Source organism: Lepidothrix coronata, unplaced genomic scaffold, assembly GCF_001604755.1.
Source record: "Lepidothrix coronata isolate B3197 unplaced genomic scaffold, Lepidothrix_coronata-1.0 Scaffold243, whole genome shotgun sequence".
NCBI lineage: Eukaryota > Metazoa > Chordata > Aves > Passeriformes > Pipridae > Lepidothrix > Lepidothrix coronata.
This window is the reverse complement of record NW_016690423.1, coordinates 151,326-176,021: the sequence shown is the minus strand read 5'-3', so window position 1 is coordinate 176,021 and position 24,696 is coordinate 151,326. Positions and strand designations below refer to the sequence as shown.

Below are 24,696 nucleotides of genomic sequence, written 5' to 3'. Positions count from 1 at the left end.
TTTCTATCCTTCAAAATGTTTTCATCTGGATAGTGATATTAAGCCTGGTTTCCTGATATATCTCATGCTGTACACTACACCAGAAGGGTTTAATGGACTGTAAATCTATGTTTGGAAAGCAGATTCCCCATTCTCTCTGCAACATAAGATAGTAGCTGCAGCACTCTTGCTACAAACAAGTAAATATCATATGAAATGTCTGCCTTAGCAATTCATCCTCCAAGGCCCAGGTTTTCCTTATTATAATTTGAAGTACCTCATATATTTTTACATGCTGCATACAGTATAAAGTCTCAGAGAAAAGTTTTTCTGGGAAAACATGGTGAAAATAATAGTTTCGTAGCTCCATATATTTGACTTTAAAAGCAATATATGCTGCAGAATAAGCATCTTAATTATGATCCTGAATCTGTACTAAGAGACCCCAGGTGGGAATTAAGAGTGGGTATGAAATTTCACCTAACCAAGAAATTTCCTGAATTTCATTCCTCACTGTCTCCACTTCCCTGAATGCAAACCCTAGGCCAATTTTAGTCTTATTTTAAAGGGAAACTGAAGCTAATAATCTTGAGTCACTGAGGCAACCGGTAGAAATCATAGGATACACACACAGTGCAGTCACACTGCCCAGCATCCTGATTTGCAATGGACTCTGCTATCTAAATCCAAAGCCAGTAGACAAATTCTGATTTGAAATCATACTGGATCGGGTAAAACACCTGATGGGATCACAACTTCCCCAGGGATCTTTCACTTTGTCACCCAAAAGAAGACAGGAACTGAGTTCAAGCAACAAGAAATAAGAGTTTTGGCTTCCAGGTTAGCACAGCATTGAGGGGCTGAGGGATCTCTAAGCCATGCATTTTAAGCTCACTGAGGGACACTGAGATGGAAAGACGAACAAGCTGCACTCTGTACTCAGTCTTTAGAGAGTGAGAAAACCACCACCAGAAGCAGGCACTACCATGAAGGAAGTATCTTTCCAAGCATCCCAGTGCTCTTTACATAGTGCCTGGCACAGCCACAAACAGAGGGGTCAACACTGATGTAAGATGGGGAGACTGAAATCGTGGCACTTCACTCCCACGCAGAATACGGAGGAGCTCCTGGGCCAGGGTCACCCACTACTGGAGCTCCTGTTTGCATACCCTGCAATGAGGGGGAACAGGTCACAAATGCCTGAAGGAAGCCAGGGCAGCAGTGTGTGAAGAAAGTAAGCTCTATGCTCCCCTGACTGGCCATGGGCCCAGGGGTTTACAAGCCACTTTCTATAGAAAGTGAGTCTGTGCACCAGGCAGGCAAAGAGGACACTGCATAGAAACAGTGACAACAAAACAAGAGGCTGCAGCGATGCAGGCTCAGATGTCATGCTGTAAACAGGGGCTTACTGTTGAACACATCTGCCTTTATCTACTACTATGAATGGATGCCAAGGAAAAGCCTGGGTCTGAGTCAATCCAAACTGAAAATACCTATAGGAAATAATATTCTGGACTGCTTTCAATCTTTGGGATTCATTCATTCCTAAAATAAAGGATAGACAATATATGAGTGTTAGGTTATCTGCATTCAGCTCTTTGCTCTGCCTCAGACTTTCTGAATGACCTTGAGCAAATAACTCACTGCATCTACCCCTCACCCTCCTTTGGCTACATCACAAAAAGATACTGGAACACTGAATGCATGGAGAAGGCACTCAGACACCATGGTGATAAGTTCCATGCAAAAAAAGTTCTATGCAAAAAAGTACAGGCATATTTAAAGGAAAAGATAATGCTGTCCTGACTCACTATAAACTGCATGCTCTCCTGAAAGGTCACCTCCTCCAAGCTGTTTCTTTTTTTTCTCTTTACCAAAAAAAATTGCAAAGTAACAAATATTTCTTTTCATCATTCCCTTTTCCCTCTTTGCAAAGGACATAGTCATCTTCTAAGTGCTGCTTTACACTGAAAGTTGAAACAAGTTATCAGAAAGCTAATGGTGAATTTATTATATACCGATGTGTTACAATGCCATGTTGAAATTCAGTTTGACCGATGACACAAACTCATTCTCCTGACTGCAGATCAAGTACCTGACCAGAATAAGCTTTGCAGGCAACAATTCCACCTGTCGTATACCAAGAAACACATACCACCAGTGTAGTCTTTCTACAAGAGCCTTTGAAGTACCAGAATGAAAGCAAGTTCTAACTGCAGGCAAATGAATACAGATTCTATCTTTGCTTTCAGAGCTTGCACTGACAGGAACTAGAGAATAACCAACATTGCACTTCCTCAGCTCAGAAGAAAATACTTGGCACAACTCCAAGATGGAAGGCAAGAGAGATCTGTAGCACCCTTGTAACCACAATTCAGGCTACAAACACACAAGGTAGATTACTCAGTGGGCCTTTTTACCAGTATTTAATCAAAGACAGTGTCTGATAATGCAGGGCAAGAGCTCACCTCTATCCAGTAGAGATATATTTCATTTATAAAGGGAAATACTGACATTTGCACAAACAGTTCCCACAGTCTGCTGCCTTTGAGCAAGGATTACTGAAAATACTTTCTGACCAGACCTTTTAAAGGTAAGTACACAACAGTGTAAGAGTATGTACAGTGTACCAGGATGTAACATATGTACACAATATACCTGCTGCAAAAGTTTGCATGGCCTTCCATTCAGTTCTGGATGCTGGAGTTTTATTACTTCCAGATTGTAATATATTAAGGTTTTCTATGGAGTCCTGTAATAAAAGAAGGTCCATATGGCTTCAGTGGCTGTAGGTATCTCCACTATGAAAAGACTCACTGATTCAACCCCACACCACAACAGTCTGAGAAGTCTGCAGCCACTGACCTACAGCTGCTCTGAGAATCTGCTTAGCCCAAAATATCAGCCGTAACTTTATATCTGTGTTCCTTAAGGGAGGGATTTTAAAAAAAATCAGGAATAACATTGTCACAAAAGTTTTCTTGATCTTTCAAAATTTTATTCTACACTCATGACTTCCAAAGGATACCTCATTTACTACACTGCAAATATGAACTGTGCTCTGCCCCTGCCACTTGTGGAGGTCAGTCCTACAGTTAGTTCATCTGCATGACCACACTGACACGGGATTTTACAAAAAGTCTTTGCACAGTTCGTCTCAGTGTTCTCCTTCCATGTTTGCTGCCAAGACAGAAACACATACTTTTTCTCCACAAAAAAACATGCTTGAAACAAATGCAGGATTCTCAAGTTCAACATAATAATAATAATAATAATAATAATAATAATAATAATAATACACACTTGGACACCATTATGAGATCTTTCTTTTCTATCATGTTAACTGTCCCTGTGTACTAGTAGGCATATTCAGCCTAATGAAAAATCCAGAAGGAAAAATGTGAGTGCACTCTGTGATTAAATTTTATTGGCTTCAGGGGCATTTCACATCTCTTTGAAGTGTTTCACAAAGATGTCACCGCTCTTTAACCCACTGGCTGTCACTGCAGCCCCAAGAGGACTCTGCTTCTCTCAGAACTCACTACATCCCAAAGCACAAGTGGAAAGGAGATACAGAGGACAGATACTCGTGCTACATCAGAAAAATCTGCTGGTGCTTGGAGTGAGCAGTGTGGTACCAATACACTGACTTATGTCCATCAGCAGCTATAGCTAGAAACACATTAAATTCACTATTTCCCTCTAGGACTGCAATGATTGCTACAGGATAATGTAAATATAAATGAGACAGGAAGGTTCTCCCTAATAGAAGAATAGGAACAGCAGTTCTCTGTTAAGATTTCCTTTGTAATACACCAATAATATCCTCTGACCGAGGCATAAGATTAGTCCTCACTTCATCCTTTAAGTACATCTCAGGTGTGTTAAAGACAGCTGGAAGACAAACTGGGTGTAAATGACATTGGGCCCAAACTTATTACAAAATTGGATCTGGGAGATCCTCTCCCTTCAGTAGCAACACAGCTTCTTCTCAGACAGTAGCAAAACCACTAATGCCAGTGGGCTGACAACTGACACCGAAAGGAAGTGCTTCCTGACAAAGAGGATGGCATGTGGAGTCACTCTTCTGCTATGCCAGGGACAGCTCCTCTCTGTCAGCTGAGGAACTGTCTCCATTGTCCACTTTAACTCCCGAGTTACACTTCAAACAAACTTTCTCTGGCAGTCAGACAGATCCATTGTGTCACATGCCTTGATCAGGAAGACAGGGAGCTGACAGGAAACCCCCTTGGCTAAACAAAGCCCAGTTAATGCCAGCTTGCCATTTTTGACATCCCTGTCATTGTCTCTCTGGTATGTGTTAGTAACTGGACAGGATCAAATTGCTGGCAATGGTCACAGAGCTGGCTGCTGGAATAGCCCTTGGAGACATGGGTTCAGTCATCAGTACCTGACAAATCATGGACCAGTGTGAGATGCACCAATGCAAGGTGCCAACCAGGTATGGTCTGGGTATTGTTCCAGCAACAGTGAATACTGCCTTGCACTACAGGAGCATTAGTGCATTAGTGCTGTGTTACCTTTCCATTCTCTGGTAACACAGCACTTTGTATAAAATCAGAAGCAGACAGCAGGTCTGCTCTCCATGCACTGACAGCTCCTCCCTCAGTGCTAAAGGCAGGAGAAGGATGCTCACCTTCACTGAGTTAGTAACTTCTGCTGTGCTTTTACTTGCATTGTCGACTCTACTCCCATTCAGACAGAAGCCTGTAGCTTGGATTCAGTGGTGCCTTAAATCCAAGCTGAGAAGACACAAGCAGGATAAAGCTTGAGAGCCATTGACTTTCAATCTGCTTATTGCAAACAGAAAGCTGGACACTGAATCGCTATCCATCAAGTGCAAGCTCAATTCTTCTGCTAATGCAGATGGTCACAACACAGTGCAGTTTCTGCTCTTTGGGGAGGGCGCTGACCTGAACTGGGTAGTGTCATGGAGATAGGAATACAATTATTCTGTGCCAAATGCCTTTCTTTTACCCATCTGTCTCTAAGCTCCACCTGCGTGCTCCCCTCCTCTGAGACCTCTGACCTTGCCTTTTCGACCCGTAATCTCTGCTGTGACTGTTAATGTCATATTTACAACCACAGTAACCAAATCAGATTAACCAAACAATCGGTTCAGTAACTCTTCTGTATGAGTCTATTACTCCTAATAAATTCAACTGTTTAGACTTGCATATTTATCTCACAGTTCTCTACTGCTGTATCGATGACTGAATACACCCTTAAGTGGACAACTCACATTTAAAAGGAGAGACTCTGTTATGATTTTTGCCAAACTCTCCTCAGGGTAGTGGGCAGGCATTGTGCCACACAAACCTCTCTGGCCTCCTCTCTTGTGTTGGAGGAGTTGGGTATGCTCTGAGCAAAGCTCACCAGCAAACAGGGGTTTGTGCCATTTTTTCACTTCTCCATGAGCCTCCCTGTTCATTTGCTTGTGAATAGCATGGAATATGAAATCACGGCTCTCTCCTTCTGTGCAAGAGGTCGAAAGGTCAGATACAATTGTGCAAAGGATGTGGTTTTTTCCTTTGGTCACAGGAGACCAAGGCTCAGTGTAAGTAATGCAACCTGCCTGAGTCAAATACAACAAACACTTCAAGTGCAACCATTAAAAATATCCCAGAAATTAAAAGTGCAAACCTGGTATAAACAACAATCTGGCAGTGAGGAAATCGCTTTCTTTCCAAAGAGCGTTTTGACAAACTATTCAGAGGCTGAAAGTGAACCTCATTTCCACCCCAGAACTCTGTCCTCTTGAGAGCCTGGGATGGGGGTAGAGGGGTAAAGGGAAGACTGAAAAGTGACACACACAGTGGGAGTAACCTTCCAGAGATAATCAATGGCTTCATAATGAGCAGCCCACTCTACTGAATATTGATTAGCCAGTGCTGGCAAGCTCTGCTCCAGGGAGGTCAGCGCTCCTGCCAGCTGCCTTGTGTGAGCACAAAGGAGGCCTCAGCAAAAGGCAAATTGTAAATGGCAGGTTTTATATGAGAGGCACCATTCAGGCCCTCAGTAGAGGAAAAAAACCCCAAAGTATGGTCACTGCACAAGCAGGCACAAAGCAGCAGCAGTCCTGCTAACTTTCGTTATTACACTGTGCTACGAAGTGCAATCCTGGGTTTGCCCTAATAAACTTGTTATAAAGATTATCAGTTGCAAATGTGCAGATACCAGGAGTTGCCACAGGTTCTCCTTCCCTAACAGTTCCACAGACATGTGAAATGAGGTGCTTTCACAGACAGCTGCCCTCAGAAGCTTTGCCCAGTGTCACACCTCAGTCCATGGCAGGTATAAGTACACATTTCAAGCTGGTACCATATGCTGGCCTAGGCCAGCTGTAAGCATAAGTCATGCACCTGAAGCAGCACAGCTGTGTGTCAGCACTCCATCCCTCCCACAGCACCATCTGATCTTACTGTCCCATTCAGTAACTGTGATTTTAGCTTTTTAGGATTTTTAAAATATAAATAGTTAGATATTAATTTTATTATTACAGCCATTGGTAGATACACACAAAACTTATACTGCTGAGGAAATTAGACATTAGTGACTAAAAGGATATCCTACCTTTTTTGAAGCAGAGAGTCTTTTCTCATAGCCTTTCTGTGGAAAGAGAAATTGTGACAGTCAGGGAAAAGAGATCTTGAAACTGTGTTCTTTAAAAGAAAAAAAAAAGGAAGAAGAAGAAGAAAAGAAAAAAGTTCCAGTTCCTGGTTTCTGCCTGGTGTAACTCATCTGACTTCAGTAGGGCTGTCCCAGAGTAGATTCGTCCCTCTGTCTTTGCCAAAAAGAGAACAACAGGAGCCAGCCAAAGGCATCTGCTTTTGCATTTCCTCAGTGAATCCGTTCATTATACTCTCATGATAGAGAACTTGTAAACAAAGGCACTTCATGATGCTGCATTGTGCTATCCATAATTACATTGTATGTGCTTCATCAGCATACATGCTTCAGGGCACACTGCAAAAGCTTTTTATGTATTCAGGACTCTTTCTGAGAGGGTGGGTTAAATGAAGAGAGGGAAAAGCTAACAGTTAAAACAGCAAAAGAAACCCCAACAGTTACTTAGAGAGGAGCTCAGTGTAAGAGTAGGAGAGGAAGCTTTATGTACACACACTGCAAAAAAAAAAGACGGTAGCAAAATCCCTGCCTATCAGTATCCCAGTTAGTTTGTGTGCTTTAATACTTCCACTTGTTATTTCTCTTAAAGACCACAAGCCCTTTAAAACAGTAATCATGTTTATGCAATGCTACCACATGAAAACCTCAGCCTGGATGGGGATTCAGAAGAACTTTTTTTAAAAAAACAGTTCAGTTTGGAAGCTCTCAGATGTTACCTTTATATAAATGACCAGCCATGCCTTGACTTCAAAGTGATATGTCAGGTATAACTCCCTAACTTTTGAGCATTAGAAAATTCTGGTGTCAGATCATAAGCAAGTCCTAAATTCTTTATTGCTTAGCAGATGAGCTTAAAGTGCTTGGCACTATATGGTGCAAGTCATTCTCTGAGAAGAAATTCTGTTTATCTTGCAAGCATGTACTAACACTGTCTGGGATGTAATTAAGTCCAGCAGAATATAACATATTCTTTAGAATATAACATGCTTTTAGAGGTCCAGAATCTGCCACCAGAATGTGTGTAATCCACACCCTGTCAAAAAGTATTTGTGTCTGAAAAGAAGAACCTGAAAAAAAATCCTTAGGATAACCAACACCCAGGTGTGCAGGGGAGGCAGGATTGGAGGGCTGGAAGCTGAAACTGGTCTGGAAAGTGGAGCACAGACAGAGGTAGCAAGAAAGGGTGAAGAGAGGGGTTGTGGAGAGACAGGGTTTTGTGGTGAATTCTCCCTTGTACTACTTGTATGCACATATAACATATTTTGTTGCAAAATCACAATATTAGGTTTGTTTGGTTTTTAATAGAAGTAATTTTCAAAAGTGATAGGAGGTAATAGAATGCAACCTATATCAAAATACACTAAAAATGGCACATAACAATGTCAAATTGTTTTAAATGCTAGACTTCACTGTGGACTAAGGAACAAAACACTTTCAAAGTGCATACATCAAGGCAGCATTTGCATAGTTTAACAGTAAACTGAAAGTCTTCCAAACTGTGATATTCCACTTTCTAAAAAATTTACTACATATCCAAAGTTTTCCTCTGTTATTGTCAATTACTCCTGTGCTAGAGACCATAAAAGGAAAAGTTCAGGCAGTTCTTTTCTGAACACTTGTTACATAAAGATAAAAACCGTCAGTCTTGTGTCACTTGAAAAGTGTTCTCAGATGAGTAATTACAGTTAAACAGTAGCACCTTCCTCCAGAAAGGGCTGGACATACACATTTCCTTAGTCACTGCTAATTCAGAAAGTTTGGAGACTTGCTTAGCTGGAGATTCAAAGTTGTTAAAGTCAGTGTAACAAGGAGGAAAGGATACCCAATGTCACAAAATAATATATCACTACTTGGCAACAAAATACAGTCATTCCACAATAGCTTTTGTAAAAGTCCTCTCAGCATTTATAACAATTAATTATTATATTAATAACTATTAATAACATCTTACCTAGCTATTCAAGTCCACAGATGTCAAAGTCTTTAACACAGACAGGACCACCATTTGGTCATTTTGGATTACCAAAGGTTTTATCCTGCCATCGTGGCAGGGGCCACAAAAAAATCCATGAGACCTGCAGGAACCAACTTTGGCTTCTGCAAATTTTCCCCAGACCTTGCACTACACAGAACAGAACTGAGAAACATTCTAGATTCATGTAAAGGAATCTACTTTACAGGTCAAGAAGTCTTTATGGATTAACTTTTTAAGAATTCCTTTAGAGTAATTAAACCAGAAGTAATGCTGAGGAAGAGTGCCAATGTGCACCCTTTGGAATTACTCTGGCTTTCTCCAGAGCCTTAGTGTAGCTCCAGGAGTGAGTCTGTTCTGAAGAAAACTCCTTGTGGAAAACTGGATGAAACCCACATGTTACCTCATCACCTTTGAAGTTCAGACATATGGATGTGTGTATAATGACCCTGCAGCTGAGCTGGAACCTAAGCCATCTATCCAGGACAAGTACACAGCACTCACCATTTCCATGAAAAACCAGTGCCAAGTACAGCAGGCACCATTCACGGGGCTTTAAGCCACAGCTTCCCTCTGGGTGAGTCCAGATCTGGGCTGGAAGGCTGAAACACAAAGCTACACACTGCCAAAAAGTGCTGTGTTTCAAGTGGCTTGGGATCAAACCCATCCTGATTTGCACCCAAACCACACACCATTTCAGGCTTGCTTGTAACTTCGCCAACTGCTGCTGAAGGGTTCACAAACTTCAGTGAACTTGGCTTGAACTTTGTGTTGGAAATGAAAAAGAAAAATAAAACTTTCAAGTTGAAGGTTCTGCCTCAAGACCTTTTGCCCATCTCCAATACTGATGCCTTATAAAACAATAATTGATGTTCTATTCCATACAATGACCCCAATCCTCATGCCTTACACACACTTCTCCAGGTTTCCTTTTCTGTATGTCTAAGGACCTCTCCCACCTCATTGCTTTCACTGTAATCTTTAAGATGAGTAAGAAGATTCTCAGCTACAGTAACACTGGAGGCTATGAATAATTCTTTACTCACAGGAGTAAAATCCCTCCATCCCACAAAACTTACTGAAGTAACAATAGCAACACATTCTTTAGGGTTTTCCAAGGACAAATGAAAAGTTGGCTTCTGTTTTTCAGGAAAGTTATAAAACAATATAGAAGAACTTGGAAAACTGATCATGGTCCTGTCAGTGGTAGTAATGCACACACAGACACACTCACATATATTTATCCCTTTAGCTGTTCACCATAAGTTATGGCAGCTTTGAACCTTCCCAGCAGCAAGTGCCCCAGTGTTTCCCTAGAGAAGTGCATGTTCTTCTCATGTTCTTCTCTTCTTGCCCTCAGTTCCAGCATCCCTTTTTAACACACTCACTTAAAACTTCTGTCTTAGAATAGGCACTGCAGGTCTGAGGAGCTTTAAGAGAAACTGCAGAGCGGTTCATAAAGATGAGAAGAAAGGAGAATGAACCATCTGCAACTCCATGTAACTCTTGAAGCTATAACTGTTTAAATAAATAGGATTTAATTGAAAGCAAAAACAGTTTATCCCTGAACAATGAAGTTCACAGAAACTTGGTCTAGAATAGCCTTCAACACTATATGTTTTTCTTCACGCTCATTTTTAGCCTGTTCTGTCTGCTCCTTTTTTATAAAGAATTACCATTTTTGTGGTGGCAGTAGTAAACCATTTGACAAAAATAGCTTACACAAACCTCACTCTGAAAAAAACCCCAACCAAATAAGAAACCATTACTCTCTTCTAAACCATTTCCACCAAACATCATCAAGAATGGCATATTTGAAAACAAGTGAAGTTATCAGATTTCTGAAGAATGCATTTTTGATTCTGCACACTTCTATTTTATAAGCCGTTGTGTAGTCACTTCTTGAGTTTTGCACTTGACCTGAAGAACTGGCAAGTAAAAATAGTTTCTGTCTCTAACCTTCCTTTTTCCATCCCCTGACAATAATCCATTCCTGGTGCTGCTCAGAGGAAGAGCAAAGTGACAGCAGGATCAAACACAACATGTAAATAACCCCGAGGCACTGAGATTTCTCCTTTGATCTACTGAAACAATGATTTCTCTCTGATAATAGAATATTCCCTGAATCTTTTCATAACTGCTGTATATTTTACAACACAGGTCCTGACCTTGTCTAGGTAGGTTTGGTTTTCTCTGAAAGCCTTTCTGACTGAGCTAATGAGAATGTGATATGGTCCCATGCTCTTGTGGCAATACAGTGTAAGGAAATTCCAGCTGACCAACATCCATGCCTGCTTCTGCACTGCTTGTGGAACTGTGCTCAGAAACATGGCACTTCCATGGAAGTGAAAATCAACTGGGGCAAGTGGGAGAGAGGAAGTTTTCAGACATGTCTACTCCTTATTTCACAGTGCATCCCAGAAAGTGTTGTGTTGCTACAAGTGTGTGCGTGGGAGGGTGAAATGGGTTGATAAACAAGCAATTAGGGGTTGGAACTGCTCCAGGCATAAGTACCACCAAAAAAAGGCACCTAAAAGTCAAAAACAGTTGCGAAATCTCCTCAGCAATGTCCTGACATTTTTTATTACACAACTCTAAAGCAAATCTGAAAACTCAAATGTTCCATTAATTTTGGATGCTTTTTAACATACTGGCATTCAAATTTCAGTTCTTCTCTCCTGCTAATGAGTGGCCTTCTCCTCTTCCAGCTGCTCTTTGTCTGTAATGCAGTGACAGCTACAGGCTGCTGCCCAAATTGGAGACTTGCTGTACAAGGCACACAGGCACATCCTTTCTCTCAGGGAGCTGTGTACGTTCCAGTGGGAATAATCAAGTATTCCCTTCAGATGACGAACTGATGCAGAGATAAAGCAATTTATCCAAGGCCCTATTGGATGCTTGAAGCAGGAACAGGAGTGAACACAAATCTTCAGTGTCTTCACAAAGGATTGTACACATTTGTCAATCTGGAAAGGACGAGCTCTGCTGCTCTGGAAGTGCACACCTGCTTTGAGCACACGAGGTAAGTCAGTGCTGTGGGATGCACATCAATCCACAGTGTGAGTTTCCAGAGAGGGTTTGGACAAACACAGGCTCCAGCCAGGCTGCTGCTCCCCTGGGGATCAGTGTCAGTGGTCCCCAACACAAACAAACATCACTCTGCACGGATTTCTGGACATAAGACAGGGGAGCCAGAGGTGCCGTTCTCTTAGAGCTGACAGATACTTGGAAGCAAATAGGATGGAAAAGAGCACATATCCATGAAAACAAAGGTGTCTGCAGAGCCCTGGCTTCAGTAAGATTGGAAATGCTGTGAGATTACACTAAGATCACTTTTTTTTTTCATTATTGGCACCCTGTGTTGTCATTCTCACAATTCAACAGCCAGTTATCTTCTTAGGAGAGTGGCAAATGCAGGTCTGCTAGACAGTGGGAAACATTCCGCTATTTATCACCACTGCAGTTCCCAGGATGTCTTGTGTGCAGATTTGCTCTGGGAGCCTTTGCCTGCTTCCAGCAGCTTAAATGTAATTTTTTTTCTTTTTCTTTTTTCTTTCGTTCTCCCCTCTTTTTTTTTTTAGGAGGTTTTCCCCTGCTCCCAACACATTTTGCTGATGTCAGTCCCCCTGCACTCTCTCTCTGCTGGGCATCCTGGCTGGCTATTTATGTGGGAAGTGAAATGAAAGCCTGCACTTTTTGGATGAATGCTGCTATACTCATGCCATTTAGAATCTTTATTTGGACTAAGCAAAGAAAAAAAAGTCAATGTAGCAGCTATTATAATCAGCATCTTTTACAAGTTGATCCAAGGTCTAAAACACTTGCAAGATGACTGACAATTCCAAGGATAAAAGAGTCATTGTCTGAGAACTTCCCATTGCAAATTGGTATTTCAGTTTTCCTCTGCAGTTATAGCACCTGAAAACTCTTTTTTTTTTTCTTAAATCAGACCCTCATGCAGCCACGTGCTGGGACTTTAAGGGAAAAAATTCCAATCTGAAAACTTTACTGGCAACATTATGAAAGTTATTGTCTCTTGAGCACTGACATGAATTTTTCTCCCACATTCTGGTTTATCACCCACGCGCTTCTCACCACACCTTAAGGGCCTGGTCTCTGCCTCAGCAGGGAGAGACAGGCTACCAAACTGTGCTAGGGTTGTCCATTTTGCTAATGGGATTATAGCAAATAATACCCAAAAAACCCCTACTTATTCATATGGAAACAAAATTAATCCCTTCTGCCTGCCCCACCCCATAACTTTGTGTCTGAGCACGAAAGCTATCTGTCTGTCTTGGCAGCACAGAAACATTCACAAAATGTTTCCAAATACTAGGGTTCCCCCCTCCCCCTACTCTTTTCAGTTTAGCTCTGCAGGAACACACAAAGTATAACAAAGACTGTGACATTCTCTCCCATGTAAGTTAATATAAGGCATTGATATCACTTTCTGGGGAATAATATCAAATACAGTTACCAGGAAAAGTTAAAGAAAATACAGAAGGAGCTATAAATAAAGCTAAAAGCTATAAATAAAAAGTATCTTTCATGTTGTTAATTTCCTGGCTCATATGATGCCACCACAACGTGTTGTTAATCAGTATATAAGATTTTAGTAAATAACTTTGCAACACAACTTGCTAGACAAGTTTTCCAGATGATGTCCAAGGGATAGACTCATCTCACCTGTACAATATAAATGGATGCTACACTGACCTTGTCTGCCTTAGGGGGTCTTGCTTACACCAACATGGAAAATCAGCTGGAATGGCTGGAGGAAACAGCAGTGCTGACTGCAGCTCATGGGAACACATCTGGATCCTAAAACCATGGCTCAGGGTGGCAGCTGCACATTCAGGGGGCTGCCCCTGGGACAGAAGCAACTGGCAGAGTGTGGAGTGGAGAATTTGGAGGGGTAGAACTGGACAGGCATTGCTTGAAACTTTGCCTGTGAACTTGGGTCTGTTCTCAGAGCTTGCATCTGAACTATGGTAAATAATTCCATCCTGATTCCTCTATGATCAGGAAGTTCTCTAAACAGCAACTTATCTATTGCATAAAGACAGAAAAGGTGAGCTCTCAAGGTTTATCCTGCTGTTTTATTTTCCTAGAATCTAAATGACAATTTACTTATAATGACCATAATCAAAATTATATTATTTTCTGTAATCTGCAAATAAATTCACTGATTTAATCCAAAAGCAAAGCTGAGAGTTAAAGAATAAAACTTGCCTTTGACTAAGGGAAAAATGCAATATATCTAATAAAACTCAATGCAAAGGGATAAAAATTGATTGCTTTTTTTTGTTGTCTTTAATTATCCATATTATTCTACATCCCTTTCACAGGAATTGGGATAGTATGATTAAGGTTGATGGCTCTACAAAAACCAGCTTTTTCACATGTAGACACACTGATTTCAGTGTAAATGCAAGTTTCCAAATAACTCAGAGTTAAGTGTGTAGAAAGAATATGCTTACTCCTGAGTGGCAGAGTGATGTAGCTAACTTTTAAAACTGCCCTGCCCAAGCATTCTGGTGGGTATTTATACAACGTGCTGTCTGGCAACATCTTATTCAAGGCTTGTAGCAGCACAAATTCTTCCTTATTTGCCAATTTTAATCCAAATTTGTAAATAATCTCACTCAGACCACTGCACCTGAAGCATCAAGTAAGAGGTTTTATTTCTGTCCAACACCAGTTCTGCTTTTCTTCCAAAAAAAAAACCAAACAGGAGGAGAAACAAAATACAGCACTGTATTAGATTTCTGTAATAATGAGAAACTTTCTAGGAAGAGCATCAAACATTCCAGTGTGCATAAGAAGTAATTTGTCCTCAGTCATCTATTTACAGATTCTTAATCCATGCTGTGTACTCTGCTAGTCATGCAGGATTTCAGTTATGTTTTATTTAAGCTGATCATCAGGTCACAATTCAGCAAGAAAGCTCTGCCCTGATTCATGAGCTCCAGTGCCGCATGAGTCTACAGGTTCATGGCAGGAATTGGTCTCAAATGAACAGCATAAAGAGAACAATACAGCTTGGATTGAGAGCATTATTTAAATAACTGAGAAAGATAGCTACTGAAAAGTAGCTACTGAACACACACTGCCCCACACAAAGGAAGGTTGATAATTTTAAGAGAACGAGATTGGAAAAAAGGGATGTGGCTGGCTTTTCCAGCAATCATTCCCCAGGCTTTCTAAAGAATGTTTCAGAATTGTTCTGCAGCTCACAGCCTGCACTCTGAACACACTGATTGTAGCTCAGAGCTGTATCCAGGACATGGCTTGATGAATACTAAAGATACTGGAAAAAAATTCAATTCTTGGCTTTTTGGGACGGGGAAAGGAGGAAGTCAAAGTCCCCAGCACATGCTGAGTGGTTTACACTGCCCGTAAAGAACTGAATCTCTGCCCAGGATGCAAAACCAATCTGAACCAAGTTCTCTGACAGGTTCAATACATTCCAATTTTCCCTCCGCTGTTTTCCATTTTCATTGCTTTGTCTCTCTGCAGCACTTATTCCTACCCATCACTTCAAGTACTATTCCAATATAAAACAGGCTGTTTCAATATTTCTGGTCCAAAGGAATCCAGAAAATTGGAGCACAAATTAAAGGAAAACAGATTCAGAAATATTTCCCCTGAACTAAATAAGCCCCATAGAACATCTTATGATGTTTTAGGAGTTTAGTGTATCTAATCAGACTGTTCACCCTCAGAGCCTGACCCTAAATAAAATATTGACAGCTTTGACCAAATGAGTGAAAGGAGATTTGAAATTCTGGCCGACAGCTTAAAAAGTCAGCGTAGGGCTTCCTGAAAAACATCTCTCTTTAGTTGTCTCAAGTTGCACTTCTTAAAAATCTTGGCTTTTACTCTGAGGACTAAAGACAAACAGTAAGCTTCACTGGAGTTCCATTAACAGCCAAATAAAAAACACTTTACTGAGAAAACATGTATTTCTACAAGCAGCTGAACCAACAGAGTCCTGTTTCCTACAGCTCTGCAGTTCTCCAATGTGGAAATGGAAACATTTTACAATGTTTCTGATGTTAATTAAGGGATGGATTTATGCAGGAGCCTTTCCCGCAGGAGGAGAATTAGCAAAGTGTCTGTTCCCACTCCCTGAGTACCTTCTTCTGTCTCCCCGATGGAAACTCTGTAACTTCTGCCTCCCTCAAATTTTGCTGAAATTGGCCACAGTGTTCACAAGTTATTAGGGAGGAGTTCTAGACACAGCAAGACCGTGTAAGCATATCAAATAACAACAACAAAACCAACCAACCAACCAACCAACCAACCAACCAACCAACCAACCAAACCACCACCAAATCCCTTGTAACTTCCAACAAACACTTAAGGTAGCTGCAAAATAGTTGTGAAGGGAATCAGCCAGTTTCCCTTGCAGTATTTCCACTTTTTGATCCAAGCACCACCTACCAGGACAGGGCAGGAAGGACTGTCCGCTGGTTAAACATGTCTCACACTCTGTCTACCACGGTTCAGCTCCTTCCTCTGCCGAAATCTTTCTTGAGCACAGTAAGTCATGCTGAAAACAAACTCAAAAAGATATAGGAACCTCAAATTGGGTTTTCCAGACCCAACTTGCCCATGCTTGAAACTTAAAACAGTTAAGTGTTCTCAGCAGAGTACATGGAGAGTGCTGAAACCAGAGTAATGGCATGTTTGCAGGCATCAATCCCAGCTAACCATTACAAAATAGTGACAAGATATATCTGAAAACCCTTTCTCCCTTCACTAGATGGTTTTCTTAGGGGCTGTCATTTGGAATCCAAAGAGAGATCTCTCCTGAAGAAACCACTTGTGTCTTAGGGTTTCCAGCCTGCTGGTATGGAAAATGTGACATCTGCAGAAGTGGCCACACTTTCACTGAAAAACTTGTAGAAGTCACCAACTAAGAAAGGGCTAAAAATTGCCTCTCTTCATCCTTTTTTTCCTCAAACAGATGGCGTAAGAAAGCAGGTAGTGCCTCTACACTTCCTTATGATCACAGCCTAATGGCTGGAAAATTAATTCACAGTATAGGAAAATCAGTCTCCTCTTTCCCCTTGAAAGGGATTCATCCCACACTGTTGATTAGGCTGCCCTTACCACTGCTATATTTATACTGAAAGATAGTCCAGCCCTACAATGCTTATAATCACAACTAAAAATCAAAATAAATTCAGGAAAAAAAATCAAACATTTGCTATCCCTTTTACAGACAATGAGCTGAGCCAAGGACAGTGAGATTATGAATACAGAGTAATAAATCAGAGGAATAGCTGAGAGTTAAGCTCCTATTCCCTAAATAACAGGACAGTGATTTAATCTTTCCCTGGGGATCCAGTCTGGTAGGTTTATGTAGCATGTACAAATTAATAGCAACAAAAGTTGGGAGCTCCATAGGACCTGGTATCTAAAAGTATGTACACAGGCAAGAAATTAGATTACACATCTCACCATTATTTTGCCTGTTGTGTGGATTTTAGGCTGTTAAAAAAATACCAGGTGAGCTGACAGAAAATGCTTAAGGTACCGTAAGTAACAGGGAAATTACATGCATTAACCAAGTGGTTTTGATATTCAGAGGTATTGAATATTACTGAACTACTGTAAATTACTGTAACAGAGCATCAATTCAGCTAAATTTATGTTAAATCTGAAGTAAAGCCTGCTTGCATTTTTAGGATTTTTTTTTAATCATTTATTCTCTTCCTCACAAACTTAACATTTTAACTATTGACTGTTTTGAAAAGTTAGTGTGACCTGCAACCAGGGTGGAACACAATGTCCATCTCTCTTTGGGGGTATCTTTGTTTCAAAGTGTTTCAGAACTCTATTTATTTAAGCTAGAAAGTAATCACCTTGTTAAATCAATATAAATCATTGTTATACATAAAAAAGGGAATTGTCCACAGGAGACTGCACTAATTTAATTATTTGTTTCTAAAAATTTTCCCAAGTTCATAAAGCTGTTTGCTTCTTTGTGAGCAAGTATCTTTAGACACAATACAGGTTTACAAACTGTAAAATAAAGAGCTGATTTACGATGGGAACAACTAACACTAATAGAATGAGGAGAGACTGTGTTTGGCAGGTGAGCAACCAGGCACCAATCTGTGTGCACTCTCATGCAGTTTGGTTACAAAATAATCCAAGTCCACTAGTGTGAAATATGCAATCAAAATGTCAGGGAAGCACTGTCCACGTGTGAGATCTGGCAGCAGAGCTGCCCTCACAAGGTTTGAAAGTCAAACTCACACATCCAAACTCACTCATCCAAGCCCATTGCAAGAAAGGGCTACTTGGTGCAAAACCAGGTAGCCCAAGAGGAGAAACTCACCATTTCAAAAGATGGCTTGAGAACACTAACTTGGATAATATATGAGAGATTAGAAAAGTTCCATCTATAGACAAGCTGTAACATTTAGCCACCTGAATCTTTGTACAGAAGCAAAAAGTTTAACTTGTTGAGAGACATCTCAACAAAATGTGTGTCCAACCATCCTTTCTTCGCAACTGTCTCATGTTGTATATGGGGCTTGAAAAGGAGCACCGGCTGAAACTACAACCTTGGTGGCTCATGGCACTTTTAGAAAGGTTCAAAACCTCTTCTCTCTTCCCCACAAGGAGTGATGACCCCTAAAAACAGAAGCCAACCTTGGGGACACAAGTGGCATGTTTCCCATATGGCAGTTTACAGAAGAGGCTTCTTGAACTCTGACAGGCTTATTGCGTGTATTCCTGTTGCTCATGGGTGGGATTTGAGTATTTTGTACCTAAACTTCACGTCAAACTGCTTGAGAGTAGGCACGGGTCAGTGTCTGGTTTCTCACCTGCTAAACACAGTCTCTCTTCATTGTGTTAGTCTACAGAAAGGTGAGACACAGGGCTCATTCCACCACTCACACAAAGGACACGTGACTACTTCCCCTTTTGTGGTAGCATTGATAAGGAGTTATAGGGAGCCCCTGACATTTTCCAAGTCATGACCACCTGGAGCCCTATTTGTAGCCAAGAACTGGAACCATTTTGATGCATAGGGGATGTACACAAGCTGTCACAAAGGGTGACTCTGTAACACAGCACCATTTCAATGCTGTTGGCCTTCCCTCCCCTCCCACCACGGCAGGATTCCTGGGTTCTGCCAAGCTGCAGAACCTGAGAAAAAGCAACACTGTGCTGCTTTTGTTCTTGCAAGGGGGAAGGAGAAAAAAAATAGCACTTTTTGAATGGATTAGGACTTGGAAGAGATTTAAGCCATGGAAGAGTGTCAGGAAATAAGAAAATGGGGTCTCCAATCTGAACAGTCTTTAAGAAAGCTCAGCAAGAAAGAAGCATTAATAAATCAGAGGTTTAGTTATCCTCTTGGCTTAGCTGGGGCATTGTAAAGTTCTCAGAAAGCTGTCTAAAGAAATTTGTGACTTTAGCAGAAGCTACATTACCTCTCTTCACTCTACTGCAGGATGAATTTTCCCTTCTCGACTGAAAAAACTTATATGCACTGTGCAAATATAATGCTATATATGAGAAGGGACAATCACAGACAGAAAAACCTCTTCTACCTTATGTGTTTTGTAAACTCTTCCTGTCATTTAAGAAACTACATCCACGAAGAAATGGAACAACCATTTATCCTAGAGGGTAACGTTTGCACAAGACCATTCTGTCCAGCCACTCAATGTTTCCTGCACATATCTCAACTAATCTACTAAAATATCTATGCACAGGCAGTGATCCCAGGTATTGTAGTTGTTGCACACACAGAGACCAGCTACTTGATGTACAGCCACTGGCTCTGGCTCATTCTGTAATACAGGTATGGCTCTTAAAACCTACAAATTCAGTGGCTGCAAACAGGTCAAAGTACAAGAAAATCAATAAAATCAATTAGAATCCAGACAAGGCGCAACCTTCCCCACCCTGGATTAGCACTCCCAAAACCATCAGGAAGTCTCTGCCTCACAGGATGGCTCTGAATGGCTGCTCAGACATCTGCCCTAGGGCTATTTACTCCACCCTCAGGGCTGTGTGGATTCCTACCCCTCTCATTCAACCTCACGAAAAATCCCTGCAGTAAGCAAGGAGAGAGACTACACGAAACAGTCACATGGAAGGGTCTCTATCTGCCACCTAATGCAAGCAACTGGCACCACAGGATAAACACAGACAAGAGCCAAGACACTATGAATATACATGGAAAAAGCTGTCTAGCAATCTAACAGATAAAACTGTTAGTACTGGTTTTTATGTTATAGTTTTGCATAGCTATGCTGGCAAAAAAGCAGATGTAACTGCCCCAAAGCTGCCACACACATAGAGGGGAAGGCTCCTTGCTGCTGAGGCACCACCTGGCCCCACTCCTGTGGTCTCCACCCCATCATCATCATGGATTTCCTCTGTCACACACTTTAGAAGAAAAAGCAGCCAGCAAATGCTGCCTTGCCATTTGTTTTGATCTATCTGGTGATCTGCCCGTCAACTAAGTGCCATCAACTAAGGCTTGAATGCAGTAACAGAGAGACAAATCAAGACCTATTACACATTCTAAATTTACTAATATACCATTGTTATGCATAAACGAACCAGCATTTGAAGTTCAAATATATCGCTTTTGGAGGTTTCCTTACTCCAATCTGAACGTTAAAACAGCTTTTTGCGAGGTGAAATGAAATGAACTATGGTGTTTATACCTGAGCCAATGCCTTGTTGCTTCCCATCCAGTAACACATTAGGCAAAAGTAATTTTATTAGATGTGCCCAGATCAATTTTTAAATAAGTCCCACCACAACCTCAAAAACTGATTCCCCATTATATTTGACAAAAATGTTCCAAGCCCCCCCCCAATTCTTTGCTTTTACAATGTTCACATTTTCAGGATTAAAGTACATTCTGGTACTCATCCAGCACAAGAGATGAATGTAAACCAGTGAAGAGCATTACAAGAAATTTCACCTTTAAATTAACATAAAATAATCTCAAATCCCTTGTAACTATGTAACAGTACACAGAGACAAACTGGCTAGCTATTACTAGTGTATTGCTTTGTATAGGACTTCATTAGTAGCCCCTTCAAGTTTTCCCTTGTCGAATCACCTGTTTCTGGCTACAAAGTCAATATGTACAATGCTCCTTTTCCTAATAAAGCATGAAGGCAACTGTATGGTACACAATAAATTCTCAAATGCTTCAGCAGAAACTTCGTATTTTAAACACATAGGAAGTTAAAAATGCCACAGATTTGTACTAAAATTTCTTACCTTGCAAAGTTTCAGCAACAGCCAGCATGTCAGGTACACTGTGAGAGGGAATTTCACTTTTATATATCTTTCAGGGAAACGGGTAAGGTACATTTGTCCCAAATCCAGCTCTTCATGGACAGCACTACTGCCAGCATTATTAATATCATCTTCCCCACCCTCTTGTCTTCCTTTTTCCTCTTCTGCTGATGCACCCAAACATCTGTTGAACTCCATTTTCAAAACGTCTGTGGTGTCACACCCCCAGCCCCCCCTTCTCCACAGCCCTAATCCTTCCAGAGACAACTCAGGAAAGTTTTACTTTCACAACAGTAATGATATTCCCTGATCCTCCAGAAGTATGTAGCCTTGTCTTTAAGCCAACCCAAAAAGTTAAGACTGGGGTAGAATAAACTTTCTTTAAACTGTATTGGCTCTTTGCCTTTCTCTTATTGAACAACCTCTTGCAAATGTGTGTAGAGCTACAAGACAAATATAGCACCAGCAAGCCTTGTCATACAGCACAAGAATACTGTTGTTGTTGCCAAGAGAGGAGAGAAAGATTCCATTTATTTAAAGAGCAAGTCCTCGGCATCAGTACTCCCTTGTTCATTTGGAGGGGGGAAAAGAAGATGAAAAATCTGTTAGCTTTGAAAACTTTATTTTTTTGTCAACTGTGTTTCCTCAGAACAAACCCCAAATCCGTAAAAAAAAAAATTATGTTCTTACGGAGGAGGGTTTTTTAATTCCAGAGACTTCCAGCCACAGTAATTCATTGTCTGTGATATCACAGATGCCAAGCTTGGGAAGGCTGCAAATTTCAAAAGAATAAATGAGATCTTGCAGATGGAGCCAAGACATTCTCAAATAATGAACAGTCCTTCATAGGCCAAAATATGAAGAAAATATGCAAGAGATTAACTAAGTAATTTTTAGCTAAACATTAAGCAGCTCATCTGTGCCTTGTGACAGTTCAAACTTGTACATTAAGAACAATTTTAAGGACCTTTTTAAGGACCTCTTAGGTTTAATTGTATCAAATATGAGAATTCAACAGCATTGACAACTAAAAGGCATAATTTTAATCAATAAGATTAACTTTATTGGTGACTTCATCCAGAAATTTATGCTGTCTTCAAATTAGCTTCCCTACCACAGAGAGGATATTTGAGTAAAGGAAGAGAACGCTGTGGTTTGATGAAGAACTAATCAAGAGCTTCAGTATCTTTTAACATATCTAATACCCAAAGATTCCATCCTCTTGAACTACCTTGAAGCACCAGACACGGCAGCGAGTAAATGCTTGCCATCCAATTTTTTGATCATTAACCATATTAAATACCACCTTGAATGATTTTCATAGGGCTACCTGTAAGTTATACATTTTATTGTTAGAAAGGGTGTTTCAGGATACAAAAGGTAAAAACAAAATTCCTTCACACCCATATACAGTCTGTCCATAAGAAACAGCAAATGAAATGCAGAAAACATACACATTTGTTTAGTCTGATACATTTTACAAGGTGTCTGGCTCACCTGGTTCCCGATGGGTACAGCTACCACTACTTCCCTTTCTTTTCACGTTCATACAAATTTGAGAAAGAGAAAATACAATGAATTAGAGAGCCAAACCTTCCTGTGATGGCTCACTGGAATAAAGTGGAACATAATTTCTATTCCTGCAGGCAATCCTGAGTACAGATGTTGAAGGCAAGTTGGCTCTAGCAACTGTAAAGGAGCTGGATTGCATCCCAGTGCTCACTCCTCCTGTCATATCCCCTGCAGTCAACATATGCCTGCAATTCCCACACGATGCTTGCTCTGACATAACACACCTTTTGAGCAATCAGCAGCAGCCTCTATGTTTTCCCACTTGTAGCTGATCAGGGGACCACTCCTGGACCTTCAAATGCCAGCAGGCAGGGACCGCAGCCCTTGTGCAGCAGTCTGCTCTGCACAGGGACAAGCCAGAACTCCTGACCCTGAGCATGAAAGCAAACGAGTTCGTGGGGAGGAAAGTTTCACAACTCTCCCCTGCTCTCTGGTCCCTTGAGGTGAGGAGACTACTATCTTTGAAAGCAACTGTGGCCATGCCAAAAGCCTGCTCACTGTTGCTGCCAATTTTAAACACAGTTAAAGAACACTTGACATAGAAAATGACAGGGAAGGAGAAGTCAAACCAAAGAAATGTCAAGAAGCAGATGACTGAGCCAGCTTATAAACTTGTAGAACACTGTCAACTGAGAAAATTACAAGGGTGGAGGCAAATGAAAACTGCATCTATTACTAAATTACTGTCTCTTAGTCTGTTCCCAGAAGGACATGACATTGCCACACACTGGTAAAGTTACATTATTTTCATCTTTCCATTGCCTCCCAGTTCTTTGATTCTGACCACTAAGAAGTTGCTACATGAGATATTTTCAACCCTAGTATTTCTTCCCTAATCCCTACCATTTATGATGTGAATAATGACATATGAACCAACAGAGACAAGTCTGCCTAACCTATTTTCTGGCCCCAGTTAAGTGCAAGTGAAACAATAGTTAAAATAAGATCCACTTACACCCTTCATATAGTCAATATTCCCAGCATTTCTGTTCTGAGCAGACACCATCACAGCAGGGCTCAGCAATTGTAAGAAAATAAATCAAACAGACTTGAACCAAGTCTTAAAGGTCCATGATCTGGAGTTCTTACACAGCTCTTTTACCTACAACACCTTTTTGGGAACCTCCAACATAAACCAAAATCAGAATGATTTTAGAAGGTGAATCAAAAAGCAGTCTGCATACAGGGCCCAGATACTGGATTTGCTTGTTTTCATAAAATAAAGGGTTCAGCTTTTCTGTTTCGCTATTTTAAATTCAAAATGATTCATAACAGAAGCATGATGTTACACTCCAGAGGAGCATGTGTGTAAGCTCCTGGCAATCCATACCCAGTTCCCTATTCCGTTCTGCCCAGCTTGGAAAACAGCTACTTACGAGAGCTCTAGATAGGACTGTGCTTCCCCATCCCAAGATTTTAAAACAACCAACCCTCCCCTTCCCACAAAAAAACAACCCAACCCAACAAAAAACCCAAAGCACCCCACAGTTTTTATTCCTATTACCCTCACCTCCACCTCATGGTCCCAATGTGTTTCTTAGCATATTGTAAGAAAGTTTTCTGAAAATGAACTTCAGAAAGTAACTTTCAATTGTTCAAGTCAGTGTTTTTGTTGCCCTCCTTGGGCACTCTTAGCACTGACCTGTTAATATCCTCAGTATTACTGTAGCATTCAGTAGCTGCAGTCTGAGGTATTTAAGAGAGTTGCCATCGAAATTGTCACAACTCCATCTTAACAACTAGAGGCTGTAGAAGGGAAGCCAAGAAATTTCAGAAGAATGGGATTTTTGAAGGGCAAGCTGCTAAAAGCAAATGAATTGAAATGTAAGTTAACAGATTTTGCAGACTCAAGGGAACATGACATAATGCAGTTGAGAAGCTGTTCCAGTTATGAAGGACAAATCGGTAACAGTACTGAGATGACTTCTTAAATTAGGTGATGAGGTAAACTCACAACATACACTGAGTGAAGTAAGTTGTTTAAACCTTATGCTTTGCTTGCCAGCTTCTGGAATGATATGTTTTTGAAGTGGGGAAGAGAACACAGCATTGACATTACAATTTCCACTTTCAAAGGCCCTAGCAATGTTACTTAATTAAATCTTGGAGCCCTGGGAATGCAGTTAACCTTGACTTTACCCAGATGACTGCTCAACCCTCATGTTCCCCCAGCAGGTTTGTACAGTTAAAAAGGATATCTTGTGGTTGTGCATCATAGTAAAGTTCCAGTTCAGAAT

At 40.8% G+C, this 24,696-nt stretch overlaps 1 protein-coding gene across 1 annotated transcript in view; it reads right to left on the bottom strand.

The window, feature by feature from the left end:
• The window catches only part of ARHGEF4 (Rho guanine nucleotide exchange factor 4), a 218,378-nt gene extending 195,967 nt beyond the window's left edge, over positions 1-22,411 (bottom strand). The window contains 2 exon segments of the mRNA XM_017834879.1: positions 6,574-6,609; positions 22,385-22,411. The gene's annotated coding sequence lies outside the window, so the exon portion shown is untranslated.
• Positions 22,412-24,696: the final 2,285 nt, after the last annotated feature.